This window comes from Equus quagga, chromosome 17 (genome assembly GCF_021613505.1).
Source record: "Equus quagga isolate Etosha38 chromosome 17, UCLA_HA_Equagga_1.0, whole genome shotgun sequence".
NCBI classification, from domain to species: domain Eukaryota; kingdom Metazoa; phylum Chordata; class Mammalia; order Perissodactyla; family Equidae; genus Equus; species Equus quagga.
Genome location: NC_060283.1, coordinates 50,751,109 through 50,766,947, shown reverse-complemented (window position 1 = coordinate 50,766,947; position 15,839 = coordinate 50,751,109). Strand labels below are relative to the sequence as shown.

The window sequence follows — 15,839 nt, the reverse complement described above, 5'->3', positions numbered from 1 at the left end:
CTTCCACAGCATCCCTGTGGCCTGTTCCTGCCTGGTCCCAGATGATGGGCCTTCTAAGGCACAGCTCATGGGACAGTTCAAAGGTGGAAAGATCAAGTGAACCATCCCGGAGACAGGCAATGCGTCAGGCCTGGAAAGCCCCCACCGCCAGACACAGAACAGACTCAGCTCACACATGGCCTTTCCTGAGACGCTCAGTTCTCCCCTCCCCGCCCAGACATGTTCCACCTGCAGGGCCAGCAGCGGGGGCTCCTCTTTCAGAAAGCCTTCCCTGATTGTGTCACCCTCACTGCATGGATCTCACGTTCCGTGCACACGTCTCAGTGTACCCCGGGCTGGCATTTACATAACTATTCACGTTCGAACATGTTTTATCTCTAAGTAAACAGTGGGCACGTTGCTGACCGAAATATGTTGGCCGGATGAGATGGAAAGCCTGTTTAGGGGTCAGTTGGGCCTGATTAAATTCAGGCTCTGAAGTTTGCTTGCCATATGACCTTGGAAAGTGTTGATTGTTTTCTCTGAGCCTGTTTCCAAGAACGTAAAACGAGGATAAAAACATCCTGTGTCAGAGTTTGCCAGTTGCCTCCCGGTATCTATTTTTCTCTCCTTCCTTGAATTGCTTGGAATAGCTGCCTATAATAAAGACTTACATTCCCAATCTTCCTTACAGCTAAATATGGCCCCGTGACTAAATTTGGCTGATGCCACGTGAGGGAGAGTGATGTGAAGAACTTCCACATCAGGCCTTAAAAGAAAGAGGTGTGAGTTCCCCCCTTTCTTTTCCCTTTCTGCTGGCTGGAATGCGAATGTGATGGCAGGAGGTAGAGCAGCTATCTTGTATCTTGTATCTTGTAGCTATCTTGTATCTTGTATCTTGTATCTTGAAGGATGCTTGTTAAGAGTTTCAGAGTCACCCTACCAGGTTTAGACTGTCTACAGAGTGCTGTATGAGAGAGAAATAAACTTTCTTGCTTAAGTCATTCTTAAATTGGGTTTTGTTACAGCAACCAAACAGGCATCCTAACTAACGCAGAATTTGGCTCTGGAAGTGGCTCTGCTTTAAAGGCTTAAACAAGTGGTATTGGTTCAGAGACTGAACAGCAGGTAGCAAAGAAAAATATTGTATGCCGGTAAGCTGGTGGCCAATGTTATGTCATAGCAAAACATAAGGCGCATCTGTCATCTATGGTGTCTTGCTAACAGAGCCTGTACCTCACAGAAAAGGAAGCACTCAGACAGTTGGCGTGACGGCTGCTGCTTCCCGCTACTAGCCAAGTCCTGCAAGCGAATGCGCTCAGGCTGGTGGTAAGACGTGGTTTGCAAGAGGCGGCCTTAGCAAGGGCTGTTCCTGTGGTCCCACACCTTTCTCAAGCACATCTGTTTAGAGACAGTGGGAGCCAAACCAGCGGGCAGAATAGGGGCAGTCCCTTCAAAGCCAAGATTAATTTTTCAGGTGGCTTGAAGAGAACCACCGGCAGTTGGAGGGAGAATAGAAAGGTCACTAAGTCCAGAGTATTCAAGCGTGAAGATTGCGTTTCTACGACACCATTGGCTGTGGTTGCTCAAACATGGGAACAATCAGGAGCCTTCTAAGATTTCGAGGATGTTGTACTGGCAAAGAAACCACAAACCTGGTCCACAAAGCCTGGTTTGGCCCCCGCAGTTACCCCCAGCACCCCAGATCTGCACCAGCAGGAAGAAGGTGGTGAAAGTTGTAAGGTCTGCTAGGACGGATGTGGTCTCTGGTGCAGCCCCAGAGGATCGTGGGTAAGGAATAACTTCCCAGGAGGCCACGACAGAGGTCACATAGGAGAGTAGGAAGGAGAGGTCCCCCCAGAGAGCAGAACCAGGGGTGGCCAGATGTGCAGCCCAAGAACTTACTCCACTGCCGGCAAGAGGCTTTGCAATTCCTGCTCAACTGGGCTTAGTAATTGCTGAGATCCAGTGACTGCCGGGGGATTGCCATGGATTGTAACCAAGTTTATTTATCCTGTTCCTCCTCCACTGGTGTCTATGGGGAGTGGGAGGGCCAGACTACCTGCCTTTTGGCTTATCGGTCTCCAGAGCATGAGGAGCCCACCCACACCTGGTCCCTCAGAGATCCAGGGCTCTGAGCTGTGCTGTGTCTGGATGGAACCCTGACTTGTTCCCCTTTGACAGATGCTAAATGCGTTCCTTGTGAGGGGTGGCCAGACGGTGGGCTCTGGCAGAGCATGTCTGTTCTCTCCTTCTTCCTCTACTGGTAAATCTCCCCATATATTAGCTAAGGGCAAGATTATATTTCCCAGCTTCCTTTGCAGATTGTATGGCCATGTGACTAAGCTTGGCCAATGGGATCTGAACAGCAACATTATATGCAAACTTCAAGGGTGCCCTTACAAGGAAGGGGCAAATCTTCCCCTTCCTACTGACTGGAATTATGATATGATGGCAGGAGCTGGAGCAGCCACTTGAACCTAAGGGTGGGAGATGCAAGTTGAAAATGATAGAAGCTCCCCGACTCGCATGCTGGCCTGCCTACCTCTGGACTGTTATGTTAGAAATAGAAATAAACTTCTAGCTTGCTCAAGTCACTGACAAATCGAACCTTTGCTACAGTAGCCAAACCTCTTGCTAACTAATGTATTTACTTTGCAGCATGGGAGTAGGGTTCGAAATTACATATGTATATGATGATATATTGCTTAATATCTACCAGACACTCCAAAACACGGTGTGTGCAGTATCCCACATGATCCCTCACCACTCTAGCTGTCAATACTTTCATTAGTATAATTTTACAGATGAAAAAATTGAGGCCCAAAGAGATTTAGTAACTCGATCAAAATCTCAAAGCTGGTGAGATGGAGCCGAGAGTCAAACCCAGTGCTTCTGGACTCCAGTGCCACACTCTTAACCACTGAGCTTAACGTCAATAAAGGACAGGCCTGGCATGTGCAATATGCTCAGTAAGTGGTTCCTATAATTGTTACCTTGCCACCTGCTTCCAGGCCCCCTACACCTCCAGCTGCAAGGCCCTGACTCTTCAATAGCCAGCCCATGGTGGCTTCAAGGGTGGGACGGAGGGCAGACACAGGGCTGCTCTCAACACTAAGGCCATTGTGACATTCTAGTCGTAAAAAGGAGCTCTCTGTCCTGCCCTTGCCCTTGGCCTCTCAGAGCTCCGCACCTGCTCTTGCAGCCAGCCCGGCCCTACTCATCCTCTTTGGCAGGGCGAATCAGCAGAAAGTACTGGCTTTGGTTGGGAAATAGATACTCCTTGGGTGTTTGATTTTAGTCTCTGGTTAGGGTATCATATTTCTTGAAACCCTACTTCTTGGCTCGCTCTCAAAACTGGGTTGTAATAAGGACACTGCACCCTGACCCCAGGGTGAACTTGGCTGTCGTCTCTGGTTAGCCAGTTTGTCTCGGACATGGGGTCAGGATCCTGTTTAAGTGTTATTTTTATATCAGAGGGAGAAAAACAGCTTACGGAGGCTGAGGGGGTAGCCTGGAGGAGACCCATGACTGATAAGTCACAAACGGTGTCCCCTATACCAGAGTGGTTGGAGGCTGTGAGAGCAGCCCTCATGTCGGTTACGCAGACATCCAGCTCCCATCGTGTCTGTGTGTGGCTGAAGCTGAGCGGCATCTCTGCCTGTGTCCCGAGGACCTGGACAGAACCAGCACCTTGTTAATGTGAGGTAGTCTGTCCCGAGGCCCCATCACCGAACCTCGTTCTGTGAGCTGTTGGAGATTAAAGTGGACACACGGTGTTTTGTGTACTCAGTATCCATTTTACACCTCTTTTGGAGAACCCTCAAATTTTCTTTCAGAGAACCACAATTCCTCTAATCTCAGAGTACATGATTTTCAGAGAAGCTTAACTGTGGCTTCCAGGAACTATACCTCTGAGTCAGACTTAGTCAATCAGGACGTCAAATTCCTCTGGCCATGGTGAGGACAGCATTAACTGGATGAGTCCAATAGGGGTGAATCTCGAATTTTTGCTGGAGCTCATGGAAACTCTTTCCCACTGAATTTGGAGCTGTGAGGATGTATGTGGAAATTCTGCTACCATGCAGAGTGGAGCTGCCTAAGAATGAAGAGAAAACAGAGGGCAAAAGAACTTTAATATGATGAGAAAGACCAGGTCCTCCTGATAGTCAATGAGCCCCTGGCTCAAACTGTACCTGAAGACTTGCCACTGGGTTTTTCAGTTACATTAACCAATAGAATCTTTTTTTGTTTGTTTGTTTAATGCAGTTTGAATTGAGTCTTCTGTCACCTGCAGCTGAAAGAGTTCTGATAAGAGAGTTGACAAAGAGACAAGACTTAGACACCTTTAAACGCTTCTGGGTGTGAAATGCAGTCACTACACTTTCCCAAGAAAAAGTGCACATTTGAAAAAGCAATTAGAGTAAATCAACAGGGCAAAATGCTACTTGGAGAAAATACAGTAAAAGAAGAATTGGAATGGGATGAGATTAATGAAGGCAAGCTTCCTGTAGAAAGTGAGTTTGGATAGAGAAATAATAATCATGACAACAGCAACTATTTACTATTTACCCTAACTATGTGCTGGGCACCAGGTTAAGCAGTTCCCACATGCAGTGGGATAATACTCTGAAATAATAACCAGATTAAGGGGTACTTCCTTGTACCCTAAAGCCTTGTTCTCACTCAAGCTTGGAGTTTCCTTGTTTGTGGCCTCAGGGAAGAAATGATACAGTGCAAAGAAGAGCATCTTCTGGCTTTTGAGTTTCAAAAGTGAGATATTCTGGGAGGAAAGAGACTACCTTTGGCTTAAACAAAAGCTTTGGGAGTTTTGGCAGGCTAGGTTATTCGGAAAACATATTCCAGTAAAAACAACTAAAAATGCTGGATAAAGTATAAAGAGCATCTTCTTAAAAGCACTGAAAAGGGGCCAGCCTGGTGGCACAGAGGTTAAGTACACACGTTCTGCTTCGGTGGCCTGGGGTTCACTGGTTCGGATCCCGGTTGCAGACATGGCATGCTGTAGTAGGCGTCCCACATATAAAGTGGAGGAAGATGGGCAAAGATGTTAGCTCAGGGCCAGTCTTCCTCAGCAAAAAGAGGAGGATTGGCAGATGTTAGCTCAGGGCTAATCTTCCTCAGGGAAAAAAAACAAACACTGAAAAGACAAGACAGTAAATACTAGGTCCAACTGAAAGGAAAATGGGCACACAGTGAAGTTAGTGAGAAAAGAAGTGGCTTTGATCTAGGGCATCTTCCAATTCTAGCAAGAGCCGTGTGGGGTGATGGGGGCCTAGGACCCACACAGGTTGGGAATATGACGTTGGGAGTATGATAGGAGATCCCATCTACAGAAAGCTGGGATCTCACAGGACCACAGCCTCAGAGTAGGTGTAATCCAGAAGCAAACGAGCTCTTACACAGATTTACAGTGAAGGTTTTCCAACCCGCATGGTTCAGAGAGTGTCAACCTTGAACTTGGCTGAAAGTGGTCCCAAATCAGTAATGACCCCATGTGCCTGGCAGAAGCAAACACAGACGTTCTCTGGAGAAAATCACCTCTTCCAAAGCCATAAATTATCTCAACAGCATCCAGCACATAGAAAATAATTAGATATACAAGGAAACTAGAAATGGTAAGAGTCAGCAGAAAAGATGGGTAGCAGGAATAAACCTGTAAAAACTCCAGAAACTAGAATTATTAGACACTTGATATATAACAAATGCTTATTGTGTTCATAAAATAGGAGAGAAGTTTGAAAAAGAATGGAGCGACTAAGAAACTATAAAAAGTAGCATAAAAGATTTTTTTAAAAAGCAAACAGAACTTCTAGAAATGAAAAATACACAAGTGAAAGTTAAAACTTAATAAATGAATTCAACAACAGATTATATGCAGCTGAAGAGAAAGCTGAATGTTAGCTAAGAAGTTACCCAGAGTGTAACACAGAAAGTTAAAAAACATGTAAAGTACATATGAAAGAGTAAGAGACTTAGAGGTTAGAGCACAAAACTCTAAAACATATTTAAATAGAGTCTCAGAAGGAGAGTAGAGAGACAAGGGGCCAGAAACACCATTTGAAGAGATTGGTGATATTTTCTGGAGTCGATCAATAATAACATTCCCTAAATTCAAGAAGCCTATGAATCCCCAAGAGGATAAACAAAAGAAGCCCACAACAGAGAAACATCGTGCTGAGAAGCAGAGAAAGCCAAAGACAGAGAGAAAATTTGAAAGCAACCGGGAAAAAAAAGAGATTACTTTCAAAGAAATGACCATTTAATAGCTGACTTGTCAATGGAAAATGGAAACCCAGAAGACAGGAGACCATCTTCAGTGTACCGAGAGAAAGTGACTTCCAACTTATAATGTTATAGGCAAAGAAAATTTACAAAGAAGATAAAAAATGTATTTTATGACAAATGAAAACAGACAGTTCATCACCTCAGTAAAGGAAATTTCTAGAGAATACGCTTCAGAAAGAAGGAAAGTGATCTGACGTAGTATATCTGAGACCTGAGAAGGTATAGGCAACAAAGAGAGTGGCAAAAATGTAGACCAGTCTAAATGAATCATAGTTGCAAAACAAACACAAGAATTGTAATGTCCTGTGGGGTTAGAATTAAAATACTGCCAACCATAATATATAAACCAGGGGTGGTGAAAAATGGAGAATTTAAAGTATTTGAAAATCCTTGTATTATCTGGGAAGAGGAAAAGGTTTTGATTAACTTTAGATGTTGACATATTAATCATGCATGCTGTAATGTCTGGAAAAAGTACTAAAAGAATAGAAACAGAATTAGTCATAAAAGAAGGAAGAAATGAGAGAAAAAGAAACAACAGAATAGGTGGGAAAAACAGAAAAGCACAAAAGATTTAGGAGAATAAATATGAATTAGAATGAGACTTCTCCAGCCCTAAGACCCCAAGAGGACATAAAGCTCTCTTGGTTTGGCAGGAAGAGAAGGAACAGTTGGGAAGCAAGAGTGAGCAGATGTGGGTCCCTGAGGAAGGAGAGCCCTGCCCTCTCCCACTGGCTGGTTTGTAGGATCTGAGAGCAGAGGCGGTCTGTGCCTCACTTGCTGGATAGAATCCAGAGTAGAAAGGGTTATATGGTGTATGTGGGGAGATAGGTCCTTAGATCACCTTACAGAGTTTCCCCAGGTCCAGCAAGGTAAGGGAGCAGCAGAATGATCCTGGCACCCAAGAGCAATGCAGGAGGAGACCAAGTCTTTGAAAATCATATGATGTTTCCTTTGACCCAGTATAGCACCCATGCAGCAAGAATGTTTATTGTGTGCCACAAAGTGGGACAGAAGAGAGAGAGAGAGCCGACGGGAATGAAGAACAGCACAAGAACAACCCGTATGGTGCATCAACTGAGGATCACAGGGTTTGATGGTTGCCTGGGTGGAAGTCAGTATGGACGGATGATGACTGAGGAACAAATACCCGCTCTCACACCCCAAACCCAGCCTTATGTAAGTACCCAGGAACTTAGACACAACCCTAGCGAGGGGCCCCTGAATTAACCGAGTTTAAATTTCTCAGAGGACAGGCTGTACGGCCAGGATAATTTCAGGCACCAGTAATAGAAATCAGTTCAAACTGGTTTAAACAAGATGGTGATTGATTGATTCACTTGACAGGACATCCCAGGGCAGGCTGGGCTTCCAGTTGATTTAGTCCAGTGGCTCTGATATATTTTCCCTTGATTCTCCTAGCTGTGATCTCCTCGGGTGCCAGCTCCAAGTACAAAGACAGCAGCAGCAGTTCTGGACCCCTTGTTGATGCCCAACATCCAGGAGAAAAGGGACCATCTTTCCCTGTACTTTCTTCTAAGAAAAAGAAACATCTTCCAGAGCATTTGGCGAATTTCTCCCACACTGAGCCACATGCTCGTTCCAAACCAATCCCAATCACTGGAAGAATACAGGTTTGACTCAGACTAATCAGGGCTCATCTTTGACTGAGGTCAACTCTCCCAATTGCCTGGCTACTACAAAATGAGGAATAGAACGGACATTGCAGAACAACCACAATTACAGTCCTCCCCTTTACTGCCCAATATTCACACACACCCTCTGTGCTATGTTACAATCTCCGAAAAGCCAGTGCCTAATAAGATGCACACATGCCCTCTTAAGAAAGTACCACCCAAACTTCACCCAATCATGTATCCATTGGCAAACCCAGGATCTCTGGGAGGCGTGCAATCCATCAAGTCAATTACGTGCACCTGGATTGAAAAGAAATCAGGCAGGAAATGAGGTGGTTGTTTCTTGTTCATGTATGAGCCTGGAACACTGAGTCTCAGTGCTCTTGTGTATTAAATGAGAATAGTAATGTCTGCTATGCAGGTTGTGATGCTGATTGAAAATAAAATAAAAAACGACAAAAATAAACCAATATGAGCTGTGCATATTCAAACCTCACCTGCTGATCATAGTAAATGCATTGCATTTGCAGCTGATATGCCGAGATCCTGGAGCTCAAAGTGATACCCCTTTGATTAGCACAAAGACCTGCTATTTTCCCATGGGGTAACCTCCTCCCCCTAGTTCCTCCTAGGAGTTTGAGCATGTTCCACACATAGTTAGATCTGTCATGCTGGCTGCAGTCCCAATGTTCTCCTGCCCTGTGCATCTACTTCTTCAGATCAGCATACTAGCTATTTCAAAAGGGGCACCCACAGTTGAGCTGCTGGCCCTTACTGATACCTTTATTCTCTTCTATCACAGCCATCTCCTTCCCAGAGCCTCAGAGTGTGGAGTGGGGACTGGATGATTCTCAAGAACAGCCTCACTTCCCACCTGGATTCACAGCATCCTCCAACATCCCAGCCCTGCTGCCCAGTCCAGTCTCCTCTACCAGATTCCTTTTCTTTCTTTTTTTTTTTTTTTTTGCAGGGAAAGATTCACACTGAGCTAACACCTTTTGCCAATCTTCCTCTTTTTTTCCCCTCCCCAAAGCCCCAGTGCATGGTAGTATATCAGAGTTGTAAGTCGTTCCAGGTCTTCCATGTGAGCCGTTGCCACTGCATGGCAACAGATAGAGGAGTGGTGTCATTCCAGGAACTGCACCTGGGCTGCCGAGCATTGACAGCACTGAATTTTAAGCACTAGGCCATGAGGGCTGGCTCCAGATTTCTTTAACTTTGCCTCAGGGGCCCATTAGGATTCCCACCCATGCCCTTCCCCGTTCTACCTTCTTTAGGAAAGCCCAGTTCACCAGCTGCATATGTTTAAATGCCAATAATAGGCCAAATTCAAGTTTTCTCCTATAACGGCCCTGGGTAGCATGCAAACTTGAGTGGACATCTGTCCTGAGAAGTCCTAGTTCACCTAGAGGCCTCAGAGGACCTTTGAGAAGAGTCTGGGCATCCACAGAGCTCCCGCTCTGTCTAGAGACGGCGCCACACTAGTGGTATGACTTTCAGCAGATCACTTACTTTCTTCGAGCCTTGATTTCCACGTGCCTAAAACAGTTAAAGCTGTGCTGACGGGGAAATTTGTAGCCCTAAATACTTACATTGGAAAAGGGCAGAGGAGGAAGATGGGAAAGATTTTTTTTAGTGAAGATATCCAGGACACATTGTTAAATGGAAAAAGCAAGATGCTATCTTTTGTATAAGAAAGGGGGACTAGAATATACATTTATATTGCTTGATTCTGCACAAAGAAACACTGGCAGGATACATGAAACGATAAAAGCGGTTACCTGTAGGATCTGGCAGAAAATGGGCTGGGGGATGGGGAGGTGAGAGAGTGGGTAGATGGGAACAAGGTGGGACTCAGATTTCATGCATATTTTTTTATATTGTCCTGATTTTTTGAACCTTATAATTTGTATCCATTCAAAATAACCAAGCATTTTTGTTAAAAAAATGTAAAGCATAAAGATAAAGCAAATAAAAATTGTCCATAATCTTCCCACCAGCTAATCTCTGTTAACATTTAAAAAATAATAATACACGTACATTGTTAGAAATTTTCAAAGCAGTATAGAGAGGTATAAAATTGAAAAGTAAATCTCCCTTCTCATTGTCCCAAAGGCAGCAACTTTTAACAGTTTCTTGCGTTTCCTTCCAGAAATTTACTTATTTATAGGATTTATGCTGATGCATGGTTCTTGTTTTCTTCACAAATAGAGTGTCTTGACTCCATCAGTATATGTAGAGAGCTTATATTTTATGATAAGTATTTGCTATGATCTAGGTAATTATTTCTCTATTGATGGATATTCAGGTTGTTTGTAGTTTTTTTTTCTTTTACTATTACCAGTCATGTGCTTAATGAGCTGTCTTGTTTAAACATCTTGAAATGACAAATTAATTTTGAACTTAGGTGAGGTAAAAATAATGCATTTTAGTCAGCTGTAGAACGTGATAGTTTCCCATGATGCTACATTTCTTGAGAGAGAGAGAGGCGGTCTAATCTTCATCCCCCACCACAACGGAGGCCCCCAAGGGAAGGCGGTGCTGCAGTGGAATGTTGCTTTTAAATACAGCTGGTCTCTAATTGCTTTTAGCCCGGAGAGGTAAAGTGCCTCGCCCAGAGCCAGAGCCAGAGCCAGGCTGGGACACCGCCCGCCCTGTCCCTACACGGAGCTCTTTCTCCTGAGTAGTCCCGTCCCTCCAGTCGGTCCCTTGGGTACCCTCTCTCTGTCGGAAGCTATCACTTGTCGGGTCTCACTGGGGCCCTTTGCGCCCTCTACTGGATGGTCTGAAGGTTGCCTCGAATCTGCCGCTTAGGGTCTGGCGCCCTCTGCTGGCTTTGAGGATTCCCCACAATCGTTAAAGGAGTGGGACCTGCGCTGAACTTTAGAGCTCACCCGTTCCCATCCCCGCTGTCATGTGGGGAAACTGAGGCAGCAAGCGGGGAAGTGACCTGCTTAAGAACACAAAACAAATAAGCTCGTCATCCCAGAATTTAGGCCTTCTGACCCTTCTTCCAGCACCGTTGCCAGCACACCCTCGTTGGTTGGAAGGAATGAAGAAGATGAGGGGATGCCAGACGGGAGTCCCAGGCTGGAGGAGTCTCCCTTCCATGCATATCTCCAGGAGCCCTCTGGAACTCCTCACCAGGCAGGGGGTCCCTGGGCTGGAAGGAACGAATGTTCAGCTGGACTCGCCTGCCGCTGTCCTCTGGGGCAGCGGCCCTACTGCCCTCTCTATGCCTCGCTTCTCCCCGCAAAGCATGGATGGGCTCAATAATGTCCCAGGCATAGGCCGTGCTTTCCCCAAAGCCATCATTCCCAGGTTCCTTCACGGATTTTGCCATATCTATGTACCAGCCAGACTACAATTTACTTAATACTTTTCTTTAAATTGTCTCCTTTTATTTATTTTATTTATTTTTTATTTTTAATTATTATTATTATTTTTTAGGAAGATTAACCCTGAGCTAACATCTGCCTCCAATCCTCCTCTTTTTGCTGAGGAAGACTGGCCCTGAGCTAACATCTGTGCTCATCTTCCTCTACTTTATATGTGGGACGCCTGCCACAGCATGGCTTGCCAAGTGGTGCCGTGTCTGCACCAGGGATCCTGGTCAGCAAACCCCGGGCCACGGAAGCAAAACATGCGAATATGACCGCTGTACCACTGGGCCGGCCCCTAAACTGTCTCCTTTTAAACATAAAGGCCCAAGGAAATGCACCCCCTCCCCTGGGTGATGACGCATAGATGCCTCTGGTCCCCTAGGAATTGTCTTTCAGTCCTGGTTGCCTTCATTCACTGCAAGAAGGCTTGATCCTCACCCTGAATTCTTCACTTAAAACTATCATGGCCGTACTGGGGGGTGAGAGCCCGGTATCTTTCAGACACTGACCCTGCTCTGTGTCTTCACCACGCTATTCAATCCTCCTTACAGCTCAGTGGAGTATGTATTCTTATCCTCATGGGAAATCGAGGCACAGACAGGCTAGTATGTGCCCAAAGTCCCACAGTGGGTAAATTGTTGAGCTGAATTTGATCACTTTATTTCCAAAGCCAACTGGTGTGATCTTGCTTGTCTTTTGAGACTAAAAGGAAAATGATGCAAAGCTATAATGAAGAGATGACTGGGGCAGCGCTGGTGCTATGGAGGGACTGATTGTGCAGGGGGAAGGCAGATGGTGGACATGTGAGGACAGTGGGGCAGGCCGTGTTGTGATGGAGGCATGAACCAGGTGTGATATCCTAGCATACAGGGAATATGGGAGCATCAGAGACCCTGTGGGTACAAGTCCTGGGGTGCAGAGGGCAGGATGGAGTGGGTAAGTAGGGGCATTCTGGGTCCTGCCTTTCTGATGCCCCAGCGAATGCCATTGACCCTGATGGGTACGTTTCTGATTGCTTACTGGCCATGTAGTAACATTTTCTCTATGGGAGCTCTTCTCAACGGAGTGGCTCTGCCTGGGGCCTTCTCCTGGGGTAGCACTGGGCCACGGTGGGATGCATAGAGGAAGATGGAGGTAAAGCTGAAGACAGAAGCACAGCTGGACTCCTAGCTCCACCACTCGATGACTGTGACTTTGGCCTCAGTTTCCTCATCTGCCAGATGTCCCGCAGTAAACATGGAGATGCACCACCCAGGGTCCCCTTCGTGGAAAGGCTTGCTGCCTGGCTGTGGGGAGTGGAATCAGCAGACAGCCTCCAACCATCAGCTCCTTCGGAGTCAGCTCCAGAGAACACACTCTTTCCTTCTAGCAGCTGCCCGCATATCTGGAGACTGAGTGAGGCAGGGGGCAAATGTCGGGTCATTTCAACCCAGCAAGGGATCTTCCGGTGGGCAAAACTCCCTCCAGAGCTCGAGGCTCCAGCGCTGACCGAGGCTTTGTCGCGCCTGCATCACAGTCTCGCTTCTCCCTCTGCCCAACCCCGCTTCCATCCCTTTCCTTTCACAGCTGCTGATTGCAAATAAACCCCTTGCACCCCAAACTCTATCTCCGCTTCTGCCTCTGGAGAAGCCAATCTGTGACAGATCTGTTGTTTGCACCCAGGACAAAGGAGCCACCCTGCCAGCTTTGATGAAACGATGCTGGGTATGAATCCAAAATATGAGAACTATCCCTTTCATGGGACCTACCTTCTGGCCTGTCCGAGATTGAGTTTTGGTGGCGGCACTGAAGGCAGTAGGAGGTCAGGCTGTGCGGTTCAGGGGCAGCCTCTCTGTGTGGTCTAGCTTTCGTAGAACCAGAGCAAATAACTTGAAGACCTAAGGGCTAAGGGACTATCAAGGGAGGCTTCTTGAGAGGAGAATGGCCCTGAGGAAGATGGCCAATATTGCAGGCCCTGCATCATTTTCATTTAGTGGCTCCACGGACATTTATTGAACGTATGTCATGTGCAAGACCTTGTGCCAGGGGACGGGAAGTTTGGCACAAAGCCTCAGGGAAGATCTCTGACCACGATGGCCCCAAGTGACATTCCCCAGCCCCATGAGCCTTGGACATTTCTCTAATCAGTTCCCTCATCATTTGATTTCTTTGCACTGAACAGCTGAAGTCTCTATAATAAAAACAAGCTTCAACCAAAGAGAAAATCAATAAGCAAAAAGCTCAAAATGCTTCTTCACCATTGAATAGCATCAAATGCTCCTCTGATCCTTGTTTCTGCATGCAGTTTCTACTCCATAGTCTTTATTATGAAAATAACACTTAGCGTGCTCTTTTTGTCACTTGGCATTATTTTATAGAGACTGTTCCTTGTTTCAGTGAACATATTTGTCATTTTAATGCTTGCACAATATTGTACTGTGTGGTCAAATCATACTTGGTTTATACCCTACCGCCAGCTAGGCATTGCATATGCTTCTAGCTCTTCATTAACATAGAAAATGTATTTATAATTATATTTGCATGCATGGAGCAAGTTCTTTTTTTTCCCTTAAATAACTTACCCTGGGTATCCCTCCAGAAGTAAAATCACACAAAGCATATGGTCAGTTTTGTTGGCATGCCCCCCAGAAAGCAGGGTCAAATTTATAGTGCCACCAAGGGCTTCTAGAACCTTACAGAAACAAGAGTTTCCCCACACCTCTGCCAGTTTTGAGTTTTACACCTCCACAATTTTGGTTGTTAATTTAACAGGTTGGTGTTCTTCCTGGTTCTCATTTCTAATTTGCATTTCTCTGTTTTGGAGACAACCTGTCAGAAAGTTTTTTTCTCCTAAGGAACAGCATCTCATCTTGCCAGGAGATGGCGCTGTGGCTCTGTGCTCCGGCTCCCTGAGAAGAAGCCTTGGTGGTGGTGGTGGTGGGCAGGGCGTGTGCACCAGGAGAGGGGACTTTAAGAAATCCTCTGGTCTCCCTTGGAGCCCCAGTTTCCCACCTGAGTTCAGAAGACCTAGTTTTGGTGAGGAGGTGATGCCACGCCTGCTGGGCCTGCCTTGCCTTGCCCTGCAGCGTATCTTCCACTCTCTTGGAGTTCAACAGAAGCCAAGTTTAGGAAGTGTCCGCTGCAGGCCAGACATACTGCATACCCTCCAAAAAAACTCATAAGCAAATCAAAGGAAAATATACAGACAAAATCAACTCTACATGCTGTACTTCCTAGAAAATGAGTTCAAGGTGCAATGAATTATTGGGAATCGGAGGGCCTGCCTCCAACTGTAAGTATGTGGGATCTTGGGGGCTGAGCTGGGCCTGCTGGGGGTGTGGAGGCAGGTTAGTAGAGAGGAGGGAGTGGGGGCCGGGATTTGGGGCCTGACCAAGAGCCACTGTGAGCCTGGAGCTCTGGTGGAAACAAAAAGGAAGATGAGGCTGGGAAGACAGATAAAGAGACAATCTGTGGTGGGACGTGAATGCCAAGCCAAGCAGTGTGGACTTGACGTTGTAAGGGAAGGTGTGCCAATGAAGGTTCCCAGCAAGAACACGGCGGGGGCAGATCTGTGCTTTGGCAAAATTAGCCCGAGGTTTGACTGATTCGGTGGTTTTCCCTGTGTGTTCTGTGGATGCATTTCCTCCCCATCTGACTGACCCTCAGAAGTGGTTGATATGGGTCTCTCTTCTCAAAGTGCTCTCTTTCCTTGGCTCCTGTGACACCACAATGCTCTTTTTTCCCTCCTGCCTCTGTAGCCCCTCCTCGGTCTCTTTTGCCGCCTCCTTGCCTTCTTCCAGCCCTTAAACACTGTGCTTCATCAAGGCTCCCCTTACTCTGCACTCTCTCCTGGGCGATCTCGGCCGTGCTCTCCGCTTAATTACACCCTACACCGAGATGACTCAGCCCAGGCCTCCCCTCGGAGCTCCAGCCCCATATATCCAACCGCCTGCTCCACGGCTCCTCCTGCATGTTTCGGAAGCATCTTTAACTCATGTCCCAAACTCCCCCACCCAACCTTGCCCAATACTGGTCCTCTTCTGCTGATCCTCAGCTGAGTGGGCACACCACCATTCATACTGTTAGGCAATTAAAAAAATCTCGGAGGCATCCTTACCACCTCCCCTCTCCTCCCCCCATCTCCATCCTGTCCCCAAGTCCACTCGACCCTTCTTGCTCAACATCGGTCAGAACTGTCTGCTTCTTTCTATCTGCTCTGCCATCACCCAGGTCGAAGCTACAATGCCTTTCACCTGGACCACTGTGAGGACTCCTAACTGGTCTTCCTGCGTTTGCTCTAGCTCCTCAACAATCCCTCCTTCACACCCCAGCCAGAGCCATCTTTTCAAAATGCAGAACTAACCGTGTCACTCACTGTCCCCGTGAATCTCCACAGTGGCTTCCCATTGCTTTTTCTTTAACACTTCTATTAAGATAATACAGAAAGGAGCATAGAACAGATGTGCAATCAAACTCTTGAAACCAACTGCCAGGAAAGGAGACAGATCCGTCCAGCCACCCTGCTCCATGTGCCCCCCGAAACAGGACTGCCTCC

The 15,839-nt window shown here is 46.5% G+C and overlaps 1 long non-coding RNA gene across 1 annotated transcript; it reads left to right on the top strand.

The window, feature by feature from the left end:
* Positions 1-672: 672 nt before the first annotated feature.
* On the top strand, positions 673-8,294 carry LOC124228598 (uncharacterized). The gene is made up of 3 exons (XR_006885740.1): positions 673-762; positions 7,249-7,464; positions 7,708-8,294. It is a non-coding gene; the product is annotated as an uncharacterized LOC124228598 (long non-coding RNA).
* Positions 8,295-15,839: the final 7,545 nt, after the last annotated feature.